Source organism: Ornithodoros turicata, chromosome 1, assembly GCF_037126465.1.
Source record: "Ornithodoros turicata isolate Travis chromosome 1, ASM3712646v1, whole genome shotgun sequence".
Taxonomy (NCBI): domain Eukaryota; kingdom Metazoa; phylum Arthropoda; class Arachnida; order Ixodida; family Argasidae; genus Ornithodoros; species Ornithodoros turicata.
Genome location: NC_088201.1, coordinates 57,891,754 through 57,907,353, shown reverse-complemented (window position 1 = coordinate 57,907,353; position 15,600 = coordinate 57,891,754). Strand labels below are relative to the sequence as shown.

Sequence of the window (15,600 nt, the reverse complement as noted above, 5' to 3'; positions counted from 1 at the left end):
TGCTAAAGAGCACTCCCTAGCAGGGCATTAGCAAAGTCCAAAGGCAATGTCTTAATTAACTTTCATTAATTAACTTGTTAATTATAAAAGCTACTAACTATAATAGCTACTAACTAAATATATAAGCTACTAACTATAATAGCTAAAAGTTGTCCCAATGAGAACATCTGTTCCTTTCGGTCACCTGATATCGTAGCCGTTTTCAGAACAAAAAATCCGTTCGATAGATCGCCCGCAAAAAATTCGTGAACGAACGCCATTTTTTCTTTATTATGTTCATTGCGCTTCTTAGAAGACGCGTATTTCCTTCATCCCCAACGGGAGAGGGGGAAGGAGCACAGCGCCGCCTCATGCGTCGAAGATGAGCTTTAACTTGCGGAAACAAAACAAAAACAAATGTATCGGGTGACTCTATCGGAACTGGCCTTATCTTGGGTTGCATTTTCTGTTTCCTTTTAATCTTTTTCCAGGACGCCAGAGGCGATAGTGTGCTCTTTCTCCCTCTCACATTGGGGGTGAAAGAAAGACGCGTCTTCTAAGAAGCGCAATTAACAAAATAAAGAAAAAATGGCGTTCCTTCACGAATTTTTTGCGGGCGGTCTATCGAACGGATTTTTGTCCTGAAAACGGCTACGATATCAGGTGATCGAAAGGAACAGATGTTCTCCTTGGGACAACTTTGTAGCTTTTATAATTAAAAAGTTAATTAATGAAAGTTAATTAAGACATTGCCTTTGGACTTTGCTAATGCCCTGCTAGGGAGTGCCCTTTAGCATATGCTGTATTGCAATTGATTTCATCTTGGAAAAAGTGTTATATATATCTTTAAAGAATCTGTTCACACTTAGCGTGGACACCCTGCATTACACTGGGTGCCGACATTTTCGGGAAGCTGGATTGGATTAGATTGAATAGGATAATCCTTGATGACCTACTAACATAATGGTTTTGCGTCTACTTTTAAAGGCGCCATCTGAGTGGAGAGGGGCATGTCGGGAAAACGCGGGATAGCAGAAGGGCAGAACTGCTTGCGAGCAGACTGGCCGGCAGAACGGCTTGTTGGAACAGCCAGCCGCTATCATAGATATTTAACTATGAAACATAACAACATTGAATCAAGAACGGGCAAAGGTGTATGAATAAAAGTATGTCATAAAATGCAAATTTTTGGCCATCCGTACCGTTTTTCTTGCTATTTGCCTGTGATCGCTATCTTTACTAGGCCTAACAAGGACGACGAAACATACTATTTTCAGGTAAACATCGACGCTGCAGCGTAGTTTAAATGTAATTTACAAGATAATTGCAACAGAATGTACACTTACGGAATAAAATTGAAGTAATTTATGAAAAAAAAATTGCCATGAAATCCTCGCTTCGCCGTTCCAAGCTACGCCGCCATTTTCGGGCTAATTTTGGTGTCATGGCGGCCAGCATAGGAAACAGCAGCTAATGACAAACGCTCAATTTGATTGACAGGTACGAGCCTCTTTTTTAGGCTCCTCCTAATGGCCAGACTACATTTGGCATACACGGCACTGGCCGTAGTGTGGATTCGGCATGGTCCACCACGAGCAGCCGTACGCTTTTCTACACAATCAGGTTTAAGTTTCGCAGGATGCATTGCCGATGTCGGTGCTTCACATATTGTGGGTAAATTGTGTCGCGTGTTCAAATGCGTTAATTAGAACACTGAAAAAGGTGTGAGAGTCCACCAGTGCTACACTCAAAGAAAAAAAGGTAAAATTTTCTACCCACCTCGGCAGAGCTGTATTTCAGCCACATTTCTACTCAAACCAATTTTACCTTTTCGGTATAACTGCAGAGTGGAAAGAAACTACAGAGTAGAAACTGTCGTTCTACCATCTTGAGTAGGATATTCTACCCATTTTTTCTTAGAGCAAACGTGACAGCAAGGGAAAGGGACGCCGCCGCTCATACCCGCGGAGGCGCGCGTGGATTGGCCCGAAATGGTAGAAGTACTGTCGTTCTACCAGCTTTGGTATGAATTTCTACCTTTTTTTCTTAGAGTGTACACTATATAGAACCATGAAATTGTGAACAGAAAATCTCCGGTGTGCAGTAGACGTCCAGTAAGCACTTCACAAATGACAATTTTCAAGGCAGGAGGAAGGACAAAAACAAAGGTGTGCCTTTCAAGGGTTTCCGATCGGAAAACTTTGTCATGTCATTCCTCTGTTGCAAGCGAGATTTTTGTTTTGTGCTGCTCTTGATCGAATAGTTTACTAGTCGCCTGCATAGTCTTTCCCCCCAGCTTCATATCTTTATATAGCTTTATATAGAGAACATCAGGGTAAAAAGGCTCCCGTACCATCCCTAAGAGTCATATCTCCATAAAATCTGTGTGCAGTGCAATCTAAATGTACAAGTGTGCAAGAACAGAGCGCAAGGGCAGAAATATGACCACGTCACTCTAACTCTTGCATCGTCTAACAGTGATGGTTAATCAAGTTGTGCGAGAGGTTCGATTTGATAATTTTCATACGCACAAAGGGTTTTCCTGAAGCAGTGATGGGCAAAGTACCTCAAAATTATACTTAAAGTAAAGTACCAAGTACCTGGTGTCATTTGTACTTCAAGTACAGTAGAAAGTACCCAATTCCAAATGTACTTCAAGTAAAGTACAAAGTACTAGGCAAAGTACTTCAAGTACTCATCAAGTACATTTTACGCCAATTTACGTTGTATCACTTTCCATATCACTGTTTAGTATCTGTGTCTTGCTCTTTTGGCAAAACTTTAGTGAGCATCCTTGACAAATGCTCTGAAACCATAAAGACCTAGGTTAATTGCTAATCAGATGTTATAATTTGCAGTTACATGTAGAGAGGCAATCAGTCAGCTGTGCTGTGATTATGCAAAATAGTATTATACCATGAATAATCCAAGATCACCCGCCTAGTGTGGTGTTCCGGTACTAATCGTCGGGTATAGGAAGCTAGACAATTTCAGGGGAAAAAGTACAAGCCAACAGAGATTGTACATTTCTGGGCATTCCTTGCTGCTTTTTGAAATAGAACATGTTTAAAAAAGAATATGAACAAAATTAAAGAGGATGAAACACGATGTAAGCCTTCATTTTTATACGACTGTGATATACAGCAATGTAATCCGTGTGACCTATTAAAAAAACGCAAAATGTAAAAATGAAAGCATGTGTGTCTTTCATGCTGTTCATCGTGTAATGCAATCACACATGGTGATATAAGTTGATTATTAATTGCCAATGAAGCAAATAATATAGAAAAAGCGTAGAACCTTGCATTGGGAGAGCTGAAATGACAATTGACCAAGTCATTGTGCTGCCGGTTTGCATTCCATGCATTTTACTCAATCATAGAAGAGTCGATACTTTTTCCACATTTCATTCCTCGCAACAATATATTTGCTTCACCAAATATGCCCTTTAAAGCACAAAAATCCATTTTGGTAAAATGTCATACTGGGAATCTTGGTACTGCATTTCACTAGAAGCGCTAAAATGATGTCAAGAAGACGAAAACTCAGATATATAGCCCTATCTGTGTGTTTTCGTCTTCGTGTTGTCATTTTAGCGCTTTTAGTATAAGGTGCATTTTTGATACTCTTTTGTGATTTTTTGTCTGGAGTCCAGATTTGGGTACTTTAGTACTTGATGGGAAAGTACTCAAAACAAGTACTTCAAGTACAGTACAAAGAACACGATTTAAAATGTACTTAAAGTAAAGTACAAGTACACAGAAATGTACTTAAAGTACTACTTGAGTACTTGGTACTTCAAGTACTGCCCATCACTGTCCTGAAGCCACTGTGTTGACATTCTTTAAAGCTTCATTTATTTTTTACAGCTATTTTTTCAAAAAAAAATATATATTCGAGCAGCATAGATGCAGTTAAGTTGCACGGCTAGTGAATATCATTTCGAAGAGAGTGCAATTACTATACGTTTTCCCGATGATTTTAATCCAAGTGCCAGCTAAATTAATCCTAGTGCCAAACTAATTAATCCAGGTGCTATTTAAATTAATCCGAGTGCCATACGAAATAATCCAGGTGCCACTCAAATTAATCCTATATGAATGCTTGAGATGGTCGACACTTTGCGACAAAGGTGGTAACGTCAACTACGCGGAACCCAACTTTTTGCGACTCACGTATGTCAGGGTTGCATGACATGACACATACCCACTATTGTGGGTTATGGCAACTGTTTGCGACAACTTTAGTAATGGTGAGTATGGCCTGACCTTTTAGGACTTCACTATGTCGCTGCTGTATGGAATGGTGACTTACGACCATTATTGACTACAAAACCGTTTTGCCACAATTTTGATGAAGGCGGTTATGGCGTGACTTTTTGGAACTTCCTCATGTCAGAGCTCTATGACATGGTAGTTTAGGACAATTTTCGACTACTACTACGCCGATTTGGGGCAACTTTGGTGATCCCGAGTGCGGCGTGACTTTTTGCCACTTCTTGATGTCGGAGCCGTATGGTGTAGTGCCTTATGAGAGAGAGAGAGAGAAATACATGATGACGATGATATGGGGATGACTTATGATCATTATTCACAACTACACCTTCTTGGGACAATGTTCCGGAGCAGGCAATGGCGTGACTTTTTTGGACTTCTTCACGTTAGAGCCGTATGGCAGGCTGGTCTACGACTATTATTGACTACTCTACCTTTTTGGGACATTTTTTCGTGATATCCATTTTCGGTCTGATGGTATGGTCGTTTACGACCATAACTGATAATCGCGCCATTTTGGAACGACATTTGTGATACGGGGTGTGGGGTGACTGTTCGGGATTTCGTCATGTCACACCTGTGTGGCGCGGTTATTTACAACTATTTTTGACTACTACATCTTTTTGGGACAATTTTCGTAATGCTGGCTACGGCGTGACTTTTTGTGGCTTCCTCGTGTCGGAGCTGTATGGCATTGTGCTTTATGACTATTATTGACTACTACACCTTTCTGGGACAATTTTCGTAATGCTGGCTACGGCGTGACTTTTTGTGGCTTCCTCGTGTCGGAGCTGCATGGTATTGTGGTTTATGACTGCTATTGACTACTACACCTTTCTGGGACAATTTTCGTAATGCTAGCTACGGCGTGACTTTTTGTGGCTTCCTCGTGTCGGAGCTGTATGGTATTGTGGTTTATGACTATTATTGACTACTACACCTTTTTGGGACAATTTTCGTAATGCTGGCTACGGCGTGACTTTTTGTGGCTTCCTCGTGTCGGAGCTGCATGGTATTGTGGTTTATGACAATTATTGACTACTACACCTTTTTGGGACAATTTTCGTAATGTTAGCTACGGCGTGACTTTTTGTGGCTTCCTCGTGTCGGAGCTGTATGGTATTGTGGTTTATGACTATTATTGACTACTACACCTTTTTGGGACAATATTTGTAATGCTGGCTACGGCGTGACTTTTTATGGCTTCCTCGTGTCGGAGCTGTATGATATTGTGGTTTATGACCATTACTGACTGCTACACCTTTTTGGGACAACTTTCGTAATGGTGGTTACGGTGTCCTCCCTTCACCGACTAGCCTGAAGAGGCAGTCACATATAACCAGCTAATACTGCAGACACCTTTTAGCAAGCATCCCGACCGGTTGAACACTGCTGATTCATTTTTGCGACGAAATACTGTATAAGTAGTAATTTTCGCGAGGACCTATTTTTCGCGAAATTCGCGAACGCCCTTTTTTTTTCGCGAATTTAAAGCCACGCGAAATATTCGAAGCAATGACAGAAAAATACGAGAAAGAAATAAGGCCCTGGACGCTGATACATCTTATCTTCGCGGTTTATTACGCTCTCATACTGCACTTTCAATTCTGCACCTGACTTCAGGGCTGTAGTTGTTCTACATGCGATGTTTACGCTTCTGGTTATGCCGATCAGCGACTTCGCGAGGGATATGTTCATTGGCAGCAGAAAAAGTTTGTCGCCTACCGCATGGAGGACGGCATTGTCAGGCAGTCCATGCACGTGGTGGCTGGTCGAAGAAGGACGCGGCGACGTTGGCTTCAATTGCCGGAGCAAGAACATGGCGGTAATTAGTTGAAAAATACGAAGCTGTCACGGTGTTCACTGTGTCGATGCGGATACAAGAATGATGGGAGACAGGGAAATTCGGCAATGACCCCTCATTGTAGCACTCTGAGTCAGAAGGGCTTAAAAGCGATGAAATGGGTTTATTGTCCAGGGTTGTTGTTCTTTTGTTAGTTCAAGGTGGAAAATCCCAAAGACACCTCGTGCGGGGGCGACGCACTGCGGTACCGCGAATTCAAGGTTCCGCGAATAATTGCCTGACCCTGGCTCTTCACAAATTCGCGAATTCTTTAGTCCGCGAATTTAACCACTTATACAAGTAAGCATCCAGTTGAAAAGTGAAGAAGGTCAGCTCTGACTGAGTATATAAGTCGTGAATACTTGTCAAACTCTTTTTCAGAGCACGCATCGAAAATTGTATTCATCGCATACATTCTAAACATTTAACATTATTTGTCCGCCGGAATATGCTGGGGCACTACTCTGCACCTATGTCATGCCAACCTGAATCAAAAAGTGATAGAAAGCTTGTCACGTCTGTTTGAATATGAAAATCTTTATTGCATTTTCGTTGTGTCACCTTTTGTCTTGCGATTGTGATCCCTGTAGGTACACCCTTCATGGTGCTGCCTGTAAATCAGATCAGCCAGGAAACTGTGTGTGTGTGCCAACAGCATAGGCTGTACAACCTTCCGTAATTTGTAAAAAAATATAATGTTTGAGGTGGGAAAGTTGTGATGAAGCAAAGACAAAAGTATGGCTTACATGGTCGTAAATCACCATAACATAGAGCTCTGACATAAGGAAGCCACAAAAAGTCACACTGCAACCAACTTTACGACATTGTCCCAAAAAGTGCATTAGTCAATAATGGTCGTAAACCACAATATCATGCAACTCCGACACGAGGAAGTCACAAAGAGTCACGCCGTAACCAGCAGTACGAAAATTGTCACAAAAAGGTGTAGTAGCTAAAAGTGGTCGTAAACCACCATACCATACAGCTCCGTCATGAGGAAATCACAAAAAGTCACGCCGTAACCAGCATTACGAAAATTGTCCCAAAAACGTGCAGTATAGTCAATGATGGTCGTAACTCACCATATACAGCTTCGACATGAGGAAATCGCGAAAAGTCACTCCATAGCCAGCTTTACGAAAATTGTCCAAAAGGGTGTATAGTCAATAATCGCATAAACCACCATACCATGCAGCGCCGACATGAGGAAATCACAAAAAAATTGCGGCATAACAAGCATTACGAAAATTGTCCCAAACAGGTGTAGCAATCATTAATGGTCGTAACTCCCCATATCATACAGCTCCGGCATGAGGAAGTCCCAAAAAGTCACGCCGTACCAGCAATACGAAAATTGTCCCAAAAAGGTGTAATAGTCAATAATGGTCATAAACCACCATACCATAAAGCTTCGACATAAGGAAGTCCCAAAAAGTCACACTGTAACCACCATTACGAAAATTGTCCCACAAAGGTGTAGCAGTCAATGATGGTAATAAACAACATTACCATACAGCTCCGACATGAGGGAGCCACAAAAAGTCACTCCTTAACCATCATTACGAAAATCGTCCCAAAAAGGTGTAGCAGTCAATAATGGCCATAAACCACGATATTATACAGGTCCGACATAACGAAGTCCCAAAAAGTCACGCCGTGGCCAGCTTTACGAAAATTATCCCATAAAGGTGTAGTAGTCAATAATTGTGGTAAATAACCGCGCCACACAGGTGTGACATGACGTAATCACAAACAGTCACGCCACACCCCGTATCACAAAAGTCGTTCGAAAATGGCGCAATTGTCAGTTATGGTCGTAAACCACCGTACCATCACGCTGGAAATGGCATCACGAAAATTATCCCAAAAAGGTAGAGTAGTCAATAATAGTCGTAGACTAGCATACCATACAGCTCTAACATGAGGAAGTCCCAAAAAGTCACGCCATAGCCTGCTCCAGAACATTGTCTCAAAAAGGTGTAATTGTGAATAATGATTGTATGGCACCACACCATATGGCTCCGACACGAGGAAGTGGCAAAAGGGCACGCCGCAGTCGCATTCGGTATCACCAAAGTCCTCCCAAAACAGTGTAGTAGTAGTCAATAACGGCCCTAAACAACCATATCATACAGCTCTGACATGAAGAAGTCCCAAAAAGTCACGCCATAAGCGGTTTCGCCAAAATTGTGGCAAAAAGGTTTTGTAGTCAATAATGGTCGTAAATCCCCGTTCCATACAGCTGCGACACGGTGAGGCCCTAGAAGGTCACGCTATGACGAAAACTGTCACCAACAGTTGCCATAACCCACAACAGTGAGTATATGTCATGTCATGCAACTCTGATATACCGGACTAACAAAAAGTTGGGTTCCACGTAGTAGACCGCACCACCTATGTCGCAAGGTGTCTACTATGAAGCATTTATATAGGATTAATTTGAGTGGCACTTGGATTATTTTGTATGGCACTTGTATTAATTTAAATGGCACTTGGATTAATTTGTTTGGCACTGGGATTAATCTAGCTGGCACTTGGATTAAAATCGCCGGGAAAACCTGTAGAACACTAATTGACTAAAATTTATTAATTCGCTCTTTAATTAGGGGCTTCCGGGAAAAGTGAGATAACCAGAATAGGACACAATTCTTCTATCCTATTCTATTTTTAAAGAAAATCCTGAAATTAACATTACGTCCAAACATTCACCGCCGAATTTTGCCATGCCGAAACCTAAACCGCGAGCCGCAGGAACGCGTTACCTTTGCCGTCGGAGGCGTATGTGCGCTGCAAATGGGTCGATCTGGTGCGCACATAAGCGCCTACCCCAATCATCGCCATCGCTTCATTGCACGTGGCCCTGTGGAATGAGCGCTGTCCTTCCTGCACTCCTGCTGCGCGCGGTTTCGGTTCGTTTGCATAGCAAAATTCGGCGATGGATATTTCAACGCACGTACTCGTGTCGGGGGTTTTTGAAATAAAATGGCCCTTAACGAGGATTGCCTCCAATTCCCATATGAGAAAAAAGTGTATTTCTCCACATGGTGCACCTGCCCGGTGAAAAATTGGTTGGATATAGACACACACACACAAAAAAAAAGAAACAAAGGACAGTTAGAATTCATCACCCGACGAATTCGGCTGCTCCTACATACGGCATGTGTGCGTTGTAATACCACGTGATGTAAAATTTCCCTTTAAAGTTTAAGTGCCCCCCTCCCCTGAAAAAAAAAAAAGAAAAGAGGACTGTTTTATTTCGCTACACCACTACTTCCGCCACCCTGACGTGGAGGCGATAAAAAAAAAACTACTAGGCCCAACGAGCGTTCAAAATCTGGTGTTTAATCCCGTTTACGCTTTTCGTACACCAAAAAGGCTGTGAACGTTAACGCACTTTTTGACCCGGTGCGAATTACAAGTAGGCTACTTTTTTTTCTCTTTACACGCCATTACAACACCGTTAAGCTGACGTTTACTGCTTCGAGCATAGGAGAACTTCTGCGCTTAAAGGAAGCTGTTCTTTAATTTAAACGCTTAAAGAAGAAGTAAAAGCTATTAGTAGTATACTGCCGAAGCAATTAGAGAGATCTGTTCTAAAACGAGACAGGCGTCATTACGGACACGGTGACTTGAAATTGCCCTCTTTCGCTAATGCAGCGACTGCTGAAAAAAGCCATTCATAACGTAATTTGCGTTTGTCGTCCAACGCCGTAGGGTATCTGCTGTACAGTTTAGGGCGAGATAATTTAATTACCGGAGAAAGGAACACCACGCACACCGCAGGGAAGGGAGCCGTACGCCTTACAATGCAAAACAATACAATACAGCTGTACTGCGTGAAATTGAAACGTACAGTGACAGTCGGGGTAGATTCTGCTTATTCGGCTTTCGTTTGCTTGCATAGCATTGCTTTAGGCACTGAATTCAGACTTGTCCAGTGACATAGTTATCAACGGCGATATCACCGATCCCTTTCCAGTCACTAGGAGAGTACGCCAGGGATCCCCGTTGTTTCCTATGCTTTTCGACAGCACTTTTGAGAGAACCTTCCGAGCTTCCTTGTGGCTGGGTATGCCGCAGTGTAAGCCGTCGGGGAATGTGTCGGGGAAGGTGCGGAGTGCCTGCTCGGGGGTGGCAGCTCGGTGCACCCACAGAGGGGTGAAAAGGAGAGCGAAAAGTGATGGTGGTACAGGGGCGAGAGCGGCGTGCAGTCCCTCTTGTTCTGGGAATCAGGTAGTCGCGGAGAACCACCCACCACAGAAAACAGACGAACATCCCTCACTAGCCTTCATTCTTTACTACGGTAACCGCCAGGATGATTGGCGAAGTCACCCCACCTATGCGTCGTAGAAGTGGACTACCAGGATACCCGCACCGTCATTGTGCTGGTATACCTTAAAGTGGGACCCTTTAAAGGCAAGATCCCGAGGTTCCTTCTCGCCAAACTCGTCAGTTACTCTGCCAGCAACACCTTCTTAAAAAACTTGAAGGAACACAACATGCCCATGACCGCCATGGGATACTTCAATACGGACATTTTGAAGTCGCAGAACAACTGGTTCGCGGGCATTAGGAAGTCTTAGATTTTCTCCTAGCCAGTGACGATAAAATTCCCACAGGGGCATAGAGAAGCTAATGGTTGCCAAGTACGTCAGCTACTTCAGGTTCCACAGGCCTCTGCTGTCCATTGTCGGAGAATGCCAGCGATGACCACATAAATGCTCTCGCATTTCTATGACAATATGAGCAGCGATTTCTGCCGTAAGGTCGCACTCTGTGTCGACCCTTTACTGTGGTGTCTGCAAAGGTCAACGGGCATACGAGGTTTCCCGCTCCCTGGGCTCTAGAAGCGTGGTTGTGTCAGCGTTCGCTGACGATCTCACGCTTTCCGTGCGCGACAATGAACGCTTGTGTGAAGCTTTCCGCATCTTTGACTTGTATTCCCAGGTTTCTGGAGCGCGGCTTAACGCCAAGAGTAACGCTATGTCTGTTTCAGACTTCGATGATGCCTTGTACGGCGGGCTGACGTACTATTCCAGTCTGAGAGCGAAATGACACTCCTTCCGTTGTCGCACGTCAGCTTGCCCTGGAGCACCTCTCCACGCTACATGACCAGCGGCTAGCTGTTTACACCGACGGGTCGGTCGTACCTGACAGAGCGAGCGCAGCATTTTATGTGCCCCACGAGGATATCGAGCGCACCTTCAAACTTGCAAACGAGACGTCATCCACGGAGGCTGAACTCTCTGCCGTGTACGCGGCGCTTGAGCACATTTCCATCTCGCCACAGGGAAGCTGGTCCATCTTTACAGATAGTAAGGCAGCGCTAGAGGTCATCAGCTCACACGGATCCCAGACGATCAACCACCTCCACGCAATGACCATCTCGTCATACAACTCCGTTCTCGCCTCCGGTCATACAGTCTGGCTACAGTGGGTTCCCAGCCACATAGGCCTCCCTGGGAATACCCGTGCCAACGCTGCTGCAAGGCGCGCGCATAGCTGTGACAGCCCATCGCAAACCTACCGCTCACGGCATCAGCTTGCCTCCTTCAAATCCGTCGATGGTCTGCCTCTGAAACCCGCCACTTCATTGCAGACGCTGTTCGATGCAATACCTTTCTTCGAGCCATCGACCCCGCGATGCAACTTTACCCCACCCAACACCTTACCAGGGCCGAGGAAACCCTCCTTCATCGCCTCCGCCTTAACGTCGCCTACACTCCGTCACTCCTGCACAAGATGGGCAGACGCGGCACCGCAAACTGCGATGCCTGCGGCGCCATCGCTGACGTAGCCCACCTCCTGCTAACGTGCCCGACGTTCTCGGCGCCCCGTGCCGCCCCCGCCCGACGCCTCCAAGCCTTGGGCCACCAGCCCCTCTCTCTCGCTACACTCCTCGTGCCTGTCCCGCACACTGGGCAACGGGATGTTACGAAGGCACTCTGAGTACCTCAAGGCCAAGGAAATGATGACCGCCCTCTGAAGAACAGGCGGAGAGCCTCACCGCCCGCAGCACATCGTTGCCATCGCGGCTCCTCCCGCATCTGTTTTTTTTTTTTTTTTTAAGGAGTAGCACGCCGGCACTTGCCTGGCTGACATCTCCTTTTGTATGAATAAACATATACCCCCCCTTCCCCAACCAGTCTGAGAATTCTTGGTATTATTTTTAACCCCTATGGAGCTGCCCCCGAAAACCGGACCCTGGTGCTCGGTGACCTTGAGATAGTTTCAGAACAGAGAAAGTTTCGATGGCAGGAAGGTTCGATTTACCCCTCCGTGAGAGCGCTTTTTTTAATCAAGAATGTATTGTGCAGCAAGTTATGGTATATTGCCCGCGTGGCCCTGTCGCCTCGGGTAGTCTGTGTCAATGTGTTTAATTATTTTCTTCTTCTTCTTCTTCTTCTTCTGGAGTGGAAGAACTGCGTTGGTACGGCGTCCTATACTACAGCAGCACCGTTCTGGGGGTGGTTCGGGTATACCGCACGTTTCTACTTTCTGCACCTTATTCGCTTTGCGTGCTGTTCTGAAAACTCTCGATCACGTTCAGCACCCTGCACGCCTGCTTGCTCTGTACTGGTTACGCTACTTTCAGAGGACGATTGTTTTTAGGGGTCTCGGTAATATGTACCCCAGCTCCGTCTTGCCGTCGCGGTTTTGCGGTGTCGTGGTAGACCAGTTTAAACAGGTAGAAGACCAAGCGCGAAATGACGCGATTGATGCCACGCCTGTGTCGCGGATTTGTGAGCGTCTGAATGTTGTTGAGGAACGTAGACTAATGCGACCAGGCGACCCGATTTAGACGCGACAGCCCCGCTTTTGCGGTCGTGGTCCCACTGTCCCACCGACCTGCTTGGGGATGGAGTTTTGTTCCGCTTTTGGCTAGAACGATCCCCGAATGTAAAAGGTGCGGCAAAAAGGTGCCCCCCCCCCCCTTCCTGGTCCGTCTTGTGGTCGGAGGAATGTGGTCACATTAACGTAGACACAAATTGTTACAGTTGGGCTTAACTTGGAGAGACGTGTGTTCGGATTGTCTTCCGGAGATGGTGGGCGAATTTTTATGGACAGCTGCGTGGGGAGTTGTCCCCACGGAGGACAACCCAGGGCGTTGGGGTGTGAGTAGGAGCTCCTGGTGTCCCAACTGCCGCTCTGTGGAAACGACCCTGCACGTACTTCAAGAGTGCGCCGCAGCAAAGACTTTGTGGTCCCTTGTTTGTCGGGTTTTCGCCTTTAGGCACCGCATTCAGAGGCGCGTCACTGACAGGCTTTTGTTGCTTCTGGTATCTCTTGCCCGCTTCGTGTTGTGGCGCAGAGCCGTCGCCCAAGGTCGTAGCGCACGTGTAATGTTCCCTCTTGTTTGGTCTTTCCATAAGCATATCGTTGTGCACATAGAGACACAGTTGATCGTGCTAGGAGAGCTAGAGTTTTTGCGCCGCTGGTCCACCCGGTACACAGTGAAACTTTTTACACCCTTAAGGGTGTTTTTTTAGCTTTCCCATGGCGAACACCTTTAAGGGTGTTCCGGAACACCCTTTATTTCGGAAAAACACCCTTTCAGTATGGAATAATAATAATAGATCATAGCCTAGTGCGTTATGCTGCATTTCGACCACCTTATGTTCTCCGACATGCATAGCCCATATCCGACACCGATGCTGGAAGAAATTTTACCTCGTGTCATACCCGGATCGAACCAGCGACCCTGAGAACGGCAAGTCAACACGTTACCGACTGACCTACCGACGCTCGTGTGGGCGGCCCTGATTATAGGATACTCATTCCACGGGTGCATTAGTACATTATACGGGTGCATTAGTGCATTTGCATGGAACAAGCATATAAGACTGACAGCGCAGGTAAACTGGCATCGATAACGGAACCCTGATTTTGGGGGGACGCATCACGACACCGAACCCTCAGAGTCCACATATACTACATGACGGCAGCCTTAGCTATGAATATGTTCAAAAGCCTCAATCCTTTCCCTCCTCTTTTGTTTTGTATTTCCCTCCTGTTTTGTATTTCCCTGAGGAACGGTCGCGTTGTCGTGCTGGTTCAAATAGGTGTATTTGATCATCGTGTGTGTGTGTGTGTGTGTGTGTGTGTGTGTGTGTGTGTGTGTGTGTGTGTGTGTGTGTGTGTGCGTGTGTGTGCGTGTGTGTGTGTGCGTGTGTGTGTGTGTGCGTGTGTGTTGTGTGTGTGTGTGTGTGCGTGCGTGCGTGTGTGTGTGTGTGTGTGTGATAAAGTGGATTAGTATGCCTACCTTGTAATGTACACTTGAGTAATAAACAACATTCTGAACATAGTGAAAAAAAAAGTTTTGAGTTTGGGTCTGACTATAGAAAAATAACGAAGAAGAAAAGTGTTTGCCGGCAATACGAATGGAAGTAAGAAAGGTATCCGAATAGTAGCCCGTTAAGAAAACGCGCGTTTCAGAATTTTAATGAGCGTGTTCAAATCGTAATCACGCGCAAGAACGGTACGAAGCGAAGCAAGAACGCTACGGCTGGGAGTAACAATTATATAGACCTGACAATTAGAACAAACAATTTATTCACTCATGCATATCTATCTTGCCTGCCACAACGGGTTCAAACAGAACGAGTTGGAAATTAGTCAAGAATTTGAACAGCACAGACTTGCAACGACAGTACATAGCATCAACTACACTCTTAAAAAAAGGGTGTACTTTGTCTCCTTTCCTTGCCACATATATAACACCCTTTTGGAGAGTACAATTACTCTCAAAAGGGTGCCTCCTCACTCCCTCAAGGGAGTAGTATAACACCTTCTCCCTGCGGGAGAGTACTAGTACTCTCCAAAAGGGTGTTATATATGTGGCAAAAAAGCAGTTAAAGTACACCCCTTTTTTAAGAGCGTAGATCGTGAGTTAAACTGAGATACTAAATGAATTATGTAATAGAATAGAGTCAAACTAAACTTGTTGCTGATGGTGTTTGTTAGCTGATAAAAAGGTGTTTTTAGGGGAAGTTTTCCCTCAATGCGTTTGATGAGTCTAAAAAAAGAAAAGTCGCCTATGCAGCATCTGGCATCCTCCAATTGCGACACGCGTATAGGATACGTTCAGGTACGTTTAGAGCTCTTTGGTCCTACGCGTGACTTCAAAAGCAAAGGGCTCGGGATAAAGCGATGAATATTACGCTCAACAGTCTCGCACCTAGCACTGTTACGGTATTCGCAACCTTTGCTAGCGGAGGAGGCCCGATCCCGTGACACTATATATCGGCAATTTTCCGCTTTAAATTTGGGTAATGGCGACCATTTCTTCTCTACCGCTGTTTTACATGTGCAGACCGCATATCAGTCGATCCTTCTCGATTCCTATTACCTTCACACGTTAAGCCCCGCCGAATAGTCTAAAAAAATAACGCCTTTTTCTAAACGTGATTGAGAACGCGGAGGGACAAAGACGACACACACACGGAAGCGTTCTTTGTCCCTCCGCGTTTTCAGTCATGTTCAGTCCCAACCAACACGCTCTAC

General features: G+C 45.1%; 1 protein-coding gene across 1 annotated transcript in view; it reads right to left on the bottom strand.

Annotated features, from left to right (window-relative positions):
- LOC135378276 (hemicentin-2-like) overlaps positions 1–15,600 on the bottom strand; it is a 950,281-nt gene that overhangs the window by 200,603 nt on the left and 734,078 nt on the right. The gene's annotated exons all lie outside the window — the stretch shown is intronic.